The following is a 12,092-nucleotide window of genomic DNA, read 5'->3' as shown; positions in this document are numbered from 1 at the left end:
GGGCGCTCTATATCTTAAGAAAATATCAATTTTGCATAATCGCTAAAAGAAATTGAAAGTTGATTAATTTAGTAATTTCAGCCATATATGCTTGGACCCCGACAACTGCCGCTTGCAGTTAAATGTTTTATTTGTTTTTCTTAAATTTTTAAATTACCATTTTTGGTTTATTTATAACAACTCCTTTTGTGGAAAACAATGAGTTAAAAAAGGTATTGCAAAATTATAACACTGTTTGTTTGTCACAAAAAACACACTGAATGAAACAATTATTTATTTATTTTTTACATTTTCTTCATCTACTTCGCTGACAGTGGCAACCTTTTGGAAAGAAGAAGAAAAGAAAAACATGAGGTTGTTATCAGTACTTTTCTGCTTTGAAATACTTTTTAAAACATGTTATTGTGTTGTAAATTCAGTCAATAAAAGCCTGTTTTAAAGAATAGATTTAAAAATGACAGCTTAATTTTCTGTAAAGCTACTTTGAAATAAAGTGTCTTGTGTAAAGCACAAAACAAATCAAAATTTGCTATTCATCACTCATCTTAGTAATATCACTCATGCATTAATAGTAGTACAGTATGGGGGGCCTGGGTATCTCAGCGAGTACAGATGCTGACTACCTCCCTTGGAGTCACAGGTTCGAATCCAGTGTGTGCTGAGTGACTCGAGCCAGGTCTCATAAGCAACCAGGTTGGCCCGGTTGCTACAGAGGGTAAAGGGTCTAAAAGGGTAACCTCCTCACGGTCGCTATAATGTGGTTCAGCTCTGGGGATGGCGTGTGGTGAGTTGTGCGTGGATGTGGCGGAGAATAGCGTGAAGCCTTCACACACGCTATGTCTCCGCGGTAACGTTCCCAACAAGCCACGTGATAAGTTGCGTGGGTTGACAATCTCAGACACGGTGGCAAATGAGGTTCGTCCTCCGCCTCCCAGATTGAGTCACTGCGCCACCACGAGGGGAGTACAATAGTAATAATAAAAAATAGTGGTACAATATGTACTCACAGTTGAAGCAGGATGAGTGTCCTCTTGTTCCTCATTGGGGGTGTGGGGAAATAAAACAGTCTACAGGATTGCAAGACACAAAAACGATCAAAACACATGTATTCCCTGTATTGTGTTGTATCTGAATAAAACTTATATGACATATCAGTGGGGGCAAAACATTTTGTTTGCTCATTTGTCACACACAGCATGTTAACATCAAAGACATGAACTCACACTGGAAAAGCTCCAATGACCGATGCCTGGTCTATTTCCTGCAGCTGAGGCCTCCTGCTAATGAAGTATTCGAAAACATAAAATATAAAAAATAAATCATTGACAGTGTCACAGTGATTGGTACACGAATGACAATGAAAGGATTCAAGGAATGATGTAGTATAGCCTTCATCAAACAGTATATTCAGTAACTTGTAAACATGTTCTTCTCACTTTACTACATGGTCTGTTATATGTGTTAAAACACTGTTTTAAAGGAATGACTGTAAAAGTAATGTTATTCTTCAGCCATTCATCACTCATCATATTAATATCACTCATACATTCAAATGCACAGGGTGATGTTTAAACCTGTTGGGCACTACTGCCTGTATACCTCTGTCAGTGCCTTCAGACAAGCCATTTCACCAGGGATCACTCCCCAACCCACACCATTAATGAGCTGAGCTACCCTATATTCCATCCCTTTACTCTGTTAGAAATCAAACTATGCCTACTGCCCCTGCAATGTCTATACTTCAATTCCTTATCGGATTAAGTAGAGCAGAGACGTGACATGCGAGCCAGGAGATAGCGTCAGCCGCCCCTCCAACACCTAACTTGGTATGGTATCGCTCCCCAGAGTATGTACTCACAGATGAAGCAGGACGAGTATCCTGTCGATCCTCATCGGGACTGAAGGGAAATAGAATCGTCTACAGGATTGCAAGATAAAAAAAGAACAACACGCGTATTCCCTGTGAGGTGTTGTATCTGAATAAATATATCTGATGAATGACTTAAAAGTCAACATCATAAAGAAGACAACATCATGCACACATGGACTTACATCACACTCTGGACAGAATATGGGCAACTGGCGTAGTGTTGGCCTGTCCCTCAATCTGATTTCCTCACCGAACTGAAAAAACAGAGAAGGGAAAATGAAAGAAAATTTGATTTGTTGTGGAATAAACTTTTTCAATAATAATGAGTGATACATGAATGACAGTAAAATGAATGATGTAGTCAAACTGTATACTCTTAATATTGAACTTCTAAATATGTACTTACATTACTGAAACTGCTGGAATTCTAGAGGAGTGTCTTCCAAATTGAACTGCTCCTCTTCCTGCTCTTCAGAGGCAGAGTGATACAATTCCAAAAGCTGATGTTCATACAGAAACGACAGACGTAAAATTTGAATCAATGGCATTGATTGTGTTTGAATGGCAAATAATTAAAGTGATAAATATACTGGTTATTCTCTATTGCATGTATAAGTTATGCAAATGTGCAAAAAAAAAAGAAGCCTGCTCCACTCTCTTTCTCAGTGTGACTCTGGAACTGCCAGTCATCTGTGAGCAAAGCTGACTTCATTCCACCCTTCATCACACAGTCAACCCTCAGGATCCTTGCACTGACAGAAACATGGATATGTCCAGAGGATACAGCAACCTCTGCTCTCTCAAACAACTTCTCCTTCTCTCACACCCCTTGACACAACAGTAGGGGTTGGGGAACAGGTTTACTCATTCCAAACAACTGGACATTTTCACCACACTCTTCTTCTCTATGTAATAATAATTATTTTGAATTCCAAGCTATTATTACAATGCAACCCCAAAAATATACGTTGTTGTCATCTATTACCCTCTATGTCAGATGGCAAACTTTCTTGAAGAGTTGGATGTCCTGCTGTCCTCAAGTGTATGATAGGCCACTTGTGGTTCTTGGAGATTTCAACATACACCAAGACAAGCCACAGGCCACTGAACTTCATGGTCTTCTGGCCTCGCTTGACTCGGAAAGACTAAGCACTACATCAACTCACAGATCATTTTTACATGTAACTGTACCTACTCAAATATTCTTGTTACGCCTTTACAGGTCTCTGATCGCTACTTTGTTCTATTCAAAACATGACTCTCCCATTTATATTAAAACAGACTCAGCATTTGGTTTCCTTTCACCGTAAACTCCGTTCTCTTTCACCCTCGTGCTTTTCCACTGCTGTCTCTACTTCTCTTCCCCACACAAAATTTATTTTACAGCTCTTCTGTTTCTATGGTCTCTCCTCTGACTGACGTTGATGTCTCTAAACTCCTCCTCTCCAACCACCCAATCACCGGTTCCCTTGACCCCATTCCTTGCCACCTTCTCTAGGCCATCTCTCCGTCCATCCTACCTGCACACACATAATTAACACATCTCGACTTATAGACACTTTTCCCACTACATATAAGCAGGCTCGAGTAATCCCGCTACTGAAAAAACCTGCACTTAACCCCACACAAGTAGAACACTACAGATCAGTCTCTCTTGTCCCTTTCATGGCACTTGAAAGGGCAGTTTTCAATCAATTCTCTGCCTATCTCTCACAGAACAAGCTGCTGGATGACAATCAGTCAGGCTTCAAAGTGGACACTCCACCGAGCCTGCCCTGCTGTCTGTCACTGAGTCGCTGACACAGGCGAAAGCTGGATCCAGATCATCCATTCTGATTCTGCTGGACCTTTCTGCAGCCTTTGACGCATTAAAACCATCAGATCCTACTCTCCATCCTCTTGTCTCTGGGCATTGCAGAAACTGAGCTTGACTGGTCCAATTCCTATCCCTCCGGTTGGTCTTTCAAGGTAGCCTGGAGAGGTGAGGTGTCCAAGCCACATCAGCTACTTACTGGGGTACCTCATGGCTCAGTGCATGGGCCACTCCTCTTCTCTATATACACAATATCACTGGGACCTATCATTCAGGCACATGGTTTCTCCTACCACTGCTACGCTGTTGACACGCAACTCTACTTGTCTTTCCAGCCCGACGATACCACAGTGGCTGCTCAAATCTCTGCCCGTTTGGCAGACATCTCTGCCTGGATGAAGAAACACCACCTGCAACTTAACCCAGCCAAGACCGAACTCCTTGTCCTTACAGCCAACCCTGCTGTTGAACACAACATCACCATGCAGCTGGGTTCAACTACAGTAACGACTTCCAAAATGGTCAGATATCAGAAACTAAATTTCACAGACCACACCTCAAAGACATACACTCTACAATACCAGTAAGATTAAACCCTTCCTCTCTGAACTTGCCACACAACTTCTTGTTCAGTCACTTGTCATAACTAGACTGGACTACTGTAACACTCTCATTACAGGCCTCCCTGCATGCACAATTATACCCATGCAAATGATCCAGAATGCAGCAGCACATCTGGTCTTTAATGAACAAAAGAGAGCGCATGTTACACCACTCCTTGTCTCTCTTCACTGGCAGCCAGTTGATGCACATATCAAATTCAAGGCTACGTTCCCATCTGCGGTCGGCTAAAGAATGTCGCCTTGTTGTACCAACAAAAGAGGCACCAAAACCCTGTCCCGGACTTTCGGCTTCATCGTTCCACTTTGATGGAATGACCTTCACAGCTACATCTTTTAAGCTGACTCGCTTTCTGTCTTCAAAAAACACATCTTTTTCATGAGCACTTATCCAGTCACTACAATAATAAATATTGTTGCACTTTAATCTGTCTTGAATATTACTATTCTGATCCAAGTGAAACTTTGTAATACGGCACTTTTCGTACCACTGCCTCCTTAAAATGATTCGACTTATAATGTATTCCTCTTTTGTAAGTCAGCTTTGGATAAAAGCATCAGCCAAATGAATAAATGTAAATGTAAGTCCAGTTAATAGAAAATGAAAACTTCAAACAGCATATAGTTTGATTTCAATTTAAATATTGCTTTTCACAATGCATTTGTTTCCAAAGCAGCTTTTCAGCTTATATTTACTTATGTTAAATCTACCAGTGAGCAAAGGCAGTGGCAAGGAATGCAAGTAAATGTAATTAAAATAATGTCATTTTATAATTCAATAACATTATATTTGACAACAACCAACATCTACTCACAGGATAATCTCTGTCCTCATTAGGAACTGAAGCAGGAGGGTCAGGCTGTTGAGGCTAACAAAAAAGCAAAAGATCACCATTAAAATCTTTTTTCCTTGTGTAAGTGTGTCTTGTAATATAAGGTTGTATTGAATGCTGAAATGCAAATATAATGTGATTGTGCTGTCATTCCTAACACAAGCAAATTAACATCATGCAAACATGCGCTCACAGTAAAAAAATGTCTTCATCCTGGCTTGAGGAACAAGGATTGATGGCTGCCTGCCTCTGCATGTCTGTCAAAAATCACAATATTTAATGTGTGTGTGGGTGTGTGCGCGATCATGTGTCTTATACAGTGCGTTTCGCTATTAACACATCATGTGTCAATCCTAATGAAGAATACACGGACAATTTGTACATGTATGGACATGCAATACATGCAACATTTTATATTAATGATGAACATTAATATTCGTTTTACGTATAGTATACTTTCAAGCGTTTACCGGTACCTCCAGTAAGTGGATATTATGTGAAACATCAGCGGAAGGGAAAGGAAACGAGTAGGCGGAACCTGCTGCTGGCATCCGCCAATCATTAGTGTGCAAAAGAGACAGCAGCCAATCAATCCCAGAGAAGCGATTGACAACAGTAAACTGTTCAGCTCAGTGGTAGCGTTTGAAATAAAACATTATGACATTTAATAATAATAACGAATAACACATTCCTTCAATAATATGAATGAATAATTGACGTAATATTGTTTGGATTGTTGCATTACTTGTCTTGCACCCTGAATTAGATCATTTAAAAGTACAACTGCTAATAACTGAGCTTAAAAATTCAGAAGAAAGGCTAAAGAAAATGGTGGAAGAAAAGCCGTAGGATTTAATTTTATTAAATGGCTGAATATTATGTTTGCTTGGTTTTAGGCTCTTTTATTTGTTAGGCTACATTTTGTATTTATTTATTTGTTTAAAATGTTCATTATTTAATATATTATTTGTACACACTCACATAAACATACATGTTTACACACACACAGACACGCGAATATATTTATATATCCTTCTTCATTTGTTTTGAATATTAAACAGTTTGTTGATTTAACAAAATGAACAGTAAGTAATTTTGTATTACTTTCAGATTGAAGTAGTAATTAATAATTTGTACTTGAGAAAAACAGAGGGGAGGGGGGTGGGTGGTCCTCAACAGTGTATTATAAAAAATGTATCAATGTGTTTTTAACAATTTATAAAACGGCATTCTGAACAGTGCGTAATTCACAATTTTTCCACATGATGGTGGGAGATTTAATCGGGCATTTTCAAATGACATAACTTCTGAAAATCGGTGGCGTGGGGGAATGCAATGTTTCATAAATAATCATTATCATTTTATAACATTTAATCGAATAACTTCAGCTATTTTTGTCACTACATGGATGCTCACAAGTGTAATGATGTGCGTAAGACTTGGATGCGTGCTCACTACAGTTGCGCAATATAATACACAGAATACACGCGTAACTAAAGCTCATTACAAGTCTCTTCGCTGAGTGCATGAAACGCTTATATTGAAACTCTTTTTATTAATATATACTCTCTCATATAACCACACAATGTAGATCAATATTACTAAACATTTACAACTGATTTGTACTTCTAGTTTCATGACATATGGACTTTCTAGCCTCTTTATTTGCTGGATATTCACAAAACAAGAACGAAATGCCTGTATGTATTACACATCCAATAATAGGCTACTGATGTAAAGTTTTGTATGAAAACCCTTTCAAGCATCAAACAATTAGAACCATAGACTTTTAAAAACTGAAACCGCTAAAACTTTTCCAAAAATGGAATTCCCCTTTTTGCTCAAATAATAATAAAATTCGAGTAGGCTATAGCTGCCCTGTTAATGTCAGGTCCCATCCAAACGCTTTCAAATGGTTGGATATATTGTCACAGCAGTAGGCTACTTAAAACGGGATTTGGGTGCTCAGGTGAGTGGGGCCAGACCTTCAAAGTGTGGCTATCTTCAAAAGCTATAGTGCAACAGGTGCGAAAAATAGTAAAACGCTCTAAATTAGGACTACATCACAACGAACGCCGCCTAATGCAAGAGAAACTTCAAGAGAGACTCGTTTTTTTTTTTTTTTTTTAAGAGAGACTCGTTTGATAAGGTCACGCCAAGGTTCGATGACGTCATCTGAACTTATCCTGACCTTTTAGAGACCTTTTTGAACTTCAGCTGACGTCACTGTTAAATCAATGCGGAGAAACGGAGAAGAAGCTCGTCATCACTGTAGAAATACCAAGCGTACTGTACTTCTAAAAAATGTAAGTTTTGATTTATTTACAAAAATGATAAAGCATCTCTCTCTCTCTCTCTCTCTCTCTCTCTCTCTCTCTCTCTCTCTCTACGTTTATATTCCACTGCTTACAATTTCTCTACTGTCTACATGATGTTATGTGTTCTTTTGTACAGGATTGATATGTCTAATTGATTGCCCAATTTGATCTGCTATATGCAACTGCATTTGTTTTTGTTCTGGCTGGGCAACTGTTGGCTGTCCATTTAATTGTCTATATGGCGTTTTTGTTAGTTTTCTTTATTGTGTAGCATCCTTGAGCTCTGGAAAGGCACTATTAAATTAAATATATAATTCTATTATAATTCTTATAACTGCATGGCTCTTACTGTTAAACATGTTGTAATTTTAATGTCTGTTGTGTCACAGTGAAATGATCAGAAACTCATTTGATTTGTGTTGTGTGCAGGAATCCTTCCAATCGCCTTGTTTACTGCCTGTTGTGCTGCAAGCCCCAGACTAAAATTGCTCAACATCTGAAAACATCATGCTTGAAAGATGCAGATGATCAGTTCATTGAGGAAGAAGTCTTGAGGGCCAAACAGTCACAGAGGAATTGGGCAAGAGAGGCAAGGACACTGAATATTTCAGAGGTGAGGGAAATTGTCAAGGAGGACCCATCCTGTGATTCCCTGGCAGTGTATTTCAAGGAAAAAGGCTTTTTCATCACAGAAAGGTAATCCGTTCTGTGTGTGGAAAATGATTTGCCTTCATTTAAAGAATACAGGTGCTCTGTATGTCTAATCTGATGCATTTAAAAGTCTTACTGGATCAATTTAAAGAAGAATATGTTGGTCATACAATTTTTTTTTTTTTTTTGTCCACTAAATTCCTTCAGCAACACCATCAAGGAAACAGACGTTAGGGTTAGGGTTAGGGTTAGGGTTAGGGTTAGGGTTAGGGTTAGGATAGGGTTAGGGTTAGGGTTAGGGTTAGGTTAGGGTTAGGATAGGGTTAGGGTTAGGGTTAGGTTAGGTTAGGGTTAGGGTTAGGGTTAGGTATAGAGGTAAAAACGACTTCCACCCTCATTATGTCCACCCTCATTTGCATATCGAATCTGATTGGCTGGATTGTTTCACAGATAAATCTTTAGGACGGTCGGTCCGATTTTGCCAAGCTTGGTGTCATCGAATTCAGAATTCCGTCTGCATTCATGTGACGAGCAGAGATGAACAGAAGAAGAGAGCAATGGAAATGTAGCGCTGAAAAGGTAGAAGAGTCTTTTGCACGTAGGTTGTGAGTGGTTTAAAAATGTCACATGCACGCCTTTAAGATTTGCATGAATACGACTGTAATGGAGACGTGGTAATGAACGCATTTTTCACAAGAACGCTGAAATGTTTTTGTAGGAATTGTTGGGTGGGATAAACTCAATCCTTTATTATTATTATCATTTCATGAAACTTATCGGGGCATGCTTGTGAGGAGGAGATTATTGTGTTGCGAGCAGAGCAGACTTGAGTCCAGTAAATATAGCCTATTAAAGAAATTGTTCCAAAAACAAATGCATCAGAAAATAACCGAAGGACTTGAAAAACTTTTAAGAATAAAAACGGCATCGAATCTTGCCACGATAATGAGATGACACACTTGTTAGGGGCGTTTTGCCCTTTGAAATGAAATCTGCGAAATCCAATAAAGCCCATTCACGGTTCAATCGCTGAGTCATCGATTACAATAACAACACATCAATTCAGATTTCCTTAAAGATAACTTTTTTAATTAATTTTTTTATTAATAATCATGCCAAGGTCTTACATTAAATTGTGTCCAAAATTGCAGAACATGAACAGCCAAAAAATAATAATAAATAATAAAAATAATATAAGGTTGAACAATGAAAGCATTTTTTGACTTTTCAATGATTTTTTGTTTTTTATGCCCGTCAAAGACATAATATAGAAGTTACAGTCAACCAGAAAAAGTGACTTGACATTGCAACTCTCCACGTGTCCAACTTGCAGAGGTGGGACCAAGTCATTGTTTTCCAAGTCACAAGTAAGTCTCAAGTCATTGCATTAAAGTCCCGAGTGAAGTCCCAAGTCAAGGCAGGCAAGTCCCAAGTCAAGGCAGGCAAGTCCCAAGTCAAGGCAGGCAAGTCCCAAGTCAAGTCCAAGTCAATTTACAAATCGTCAACTTTTAGCTTCAAGTCTTAAAGAAGTCATTAGTGCGCTTTGCCCAAATTAGTGTCAGAGTATTAATTACTATAGTAAATGTATACTAATTTTATCTAGAAGTTTCTAATTTAAAATCTAATTTTATCTTTCTTTTTTTTTATCGATATCTACCCGTAAAGACCAAAGAGGGTAATAAAGATGATACATGGATCTTATCTTTGGACACACATTAAGGCAAACCAAACTTTTACTATAAACACGCTGTGAAAGGACGCTGAACGTGCTGAACTGGTGAGTGAAATCTGAAATATTACCAGGCAGTGGCTAAGGGCAGACATTTAAGTTGCATATACGAGTTCTATACTGTAAAGTGCCGCAAACCGAGTAAATGATCGGATTTGTGATTTTTAGAACCACGACCAATATAATTAAATAAATATAGCTAAACGCGTGACAGAGGACCAGCACGTCCGCAAAAGAATGAGTGTGTTTACATGCACATTTTAACCAGTTATGCTCAAAAAGCACCAACGTGTGTGGTCACAATAAATGGCGTTCCTTTATCGAGGTCATACAACAGGGTAATAAAACACCGGGAAGATTTTGTCCATTACACCAATTGCTATAAAGCGTTAAATGCTACCGACCGCAGTAAAAGTTTGCGGTTCAATATGCAGACTTTGTTAGCCTGTAAATCAACTTACCTCTGTCTGTGGATTTTCAGATTCCTCACAAAATTGGACGTTGTCGACGAGGTGTCTGTAATTTTGTAACCACAGGTTCTACATGTCGCAATCCTTTTGTTGCCTTTAACGCTGTATTCAATATATCCCAATTATATCACCTTTGGTATAATTTTTGCTGTGTCCTAGTCCTTAAATGCGTGCCGTGATCTTCAAACTTGGTCCAGCTTTCGTGGAAGCTGATTGGTTGAATATGGAGCGTTGAAATGCAGATTTGAAAATCAAATGAATCGTCTATTTGGGAAATTAATCGTTGATTTACTGCACATTTTTTAATTATACAACTCTTATCTTTGGTTTTAAAAAGTATAAGTATTTCCAAGTCAGACGGCTGAAGTCCAAGTCAAGTTGCAGGTCATTGCTGTCAAAGTCTAAGTCGAGTCGCAAGTCTTTTTTAATTCTATCGAGTCGAGTCGCAAGTCATCAAATTAGTGACTCGAGTCCGAGTCAAGTCCAAGTCAAGTCCAAGTCATGCGACTCGAGTCCACACCTCTGCCAACTTGATGAAGCCGGATAACCGTTGCATTTTAGAAATGAGTTCACAAGTGAAGGGATGATGAATTTTATTGTGACAAGAGGAGCTTTAAAAACAATATAATAACAATAAATAGCGATACGTGAAATGGCTGAGGCTCCAGTGAGTTAAAATTGTAACTTTGTGGTTTTGCGACGGGTTTTCACACTTCAAAGCCTTTTTAAGACCAACTGAAGAAAACTCAAGGAATCGATTGAAGGGAACAATCCACCAGCGGGCTCTCGAATTGTAAACGTCTAGGGAGCGCACAAAGATTTACATTTGTAACGACCCTTCAAAGTTTAAAAATGCAACTTAAAGGCTTGAATCCCTCTGCTCCCAACCACCAGCACGTGGTAATAGCTTGGCCCCGCCGCTGGGCGGCAGTCCATACAATGTCAGTCTATGGAAAAATGTTTGTCTGTGGGTGGCTGCTGTTCTGAAGGTGCTGGCGGTGTGGGCCTGGGGGTTGCCGAGAAGACCAGCATTGGCCCCGTGACTCTGGGAGGTACGCTCGCGGAGATACGGGGCTTCGCTATGGCCCGCATTATATATGGTGCGTGCTGTAGCGGAATTTGACAGCGTGGTTGGTTTCCCGCTGGCGTCCCGGTGGCGTCCGGGGGACCGTGCTAGGAGCGCGTTTGGGGGCGTTTGGAGTCGATCGGCGTAGGTTTGAGTGGAGTGTTTTCGGGGCCCGTGGCAGCCCTCGGTCAGGCCAGAGCAGGACAGAGGATAGAAACCACCGATGGCAAACACGCCATCTTCTTTAACTTTGGTTCCGTTGGTCCGATTTTTTTTTAAAGCGTTGTATACGTGTTCTATATGTGATCCTCTAGCTGTCTGATTGGCTTTGTCCTCGATCGGTCTTAAGAGTTTTGATTTAGACTCAAATACAGACTTCTCCTACGGTCTAACTTGCTCTATATTGTGTAAATGTTGTGTCTTTTTGATCAGTGTGACTTGCATTTAGTTTGGAAATGTGTCATGTTCAGAAGTTGGTTAAGTTTACAGTTAAAGATGAATAAAGTGATGCAATCTTAATTTGCGTAAGCATGGTGCCTTGATGATACATTTGACTTTTATTAGCTTAGAAGTTGGTTATGTTAAGAAGTTAGGTTAGGTTATGGGATATAGGGATGAAAACCACCCATTTTGTGATGCACCGACAGGTAGCCATGCGGTCAGACACAGTCTGTGAGTGAGCTCGATCAGGTAAAGTGACTCCCTGACATGCTAGCGGCAGC

At 39.5% G+C, this 12,092-nt stretch overlaps 1 long non-coding RNA gene across 6 annotated transcripts in view; it reads right to left on the bottom strand.

Moving 5' to 3' along the window:
- Positions 1-261: 261 nt before the first annotated feature.
- Positions 262-12,092, bottom strand: part of LOC127642420 (uncharacterized) — a 68,277-nt gene continuing 56,446 nt past the window's right edge. For 3 of the 6 annotated variants that reach the window (XR_007970358.1, XR_007970360.1, XR_007970359.1), the window contains exon 5: positions 262-321. This is a non-coding gene — a long non-coding RNA (uncharacterized LOC127642420). Of the gene's footprint in view, positions 322-1,007; positions 1,068-1,223; positions 1,281-1,858; positions 1,919-2,052; positions 2,125-12,092 lie in introns of those variants that run through there. The other 3 variants (XR_007970355.1, XR_007970356.1, XR_007970354.1) reach the window with 2 other exon arrangements.

Source organism: Xyrauchen texanus, unplaced genomic scaffold, assembly GCF_025860055.1.
Source record: "Xyrauchen texanus isolate HMW12.3.18 unplaced genomic scaffold, RBS_HiC_50CHRs HiC_scaffold_61, whole genome shotgun sequence".
Lineage (NCBI taxonomy): Eukaryota > Metazoa > Chordata > Actinopteri > Cypriniformes > Catostomidae > Xyrauchen > Xyrauchen texanus.
The sequence above is the reverse complement of the archived record's forward strand: the minus strand, read 5'-3'. Positions and strand labels throughout refer to the sequence as shown.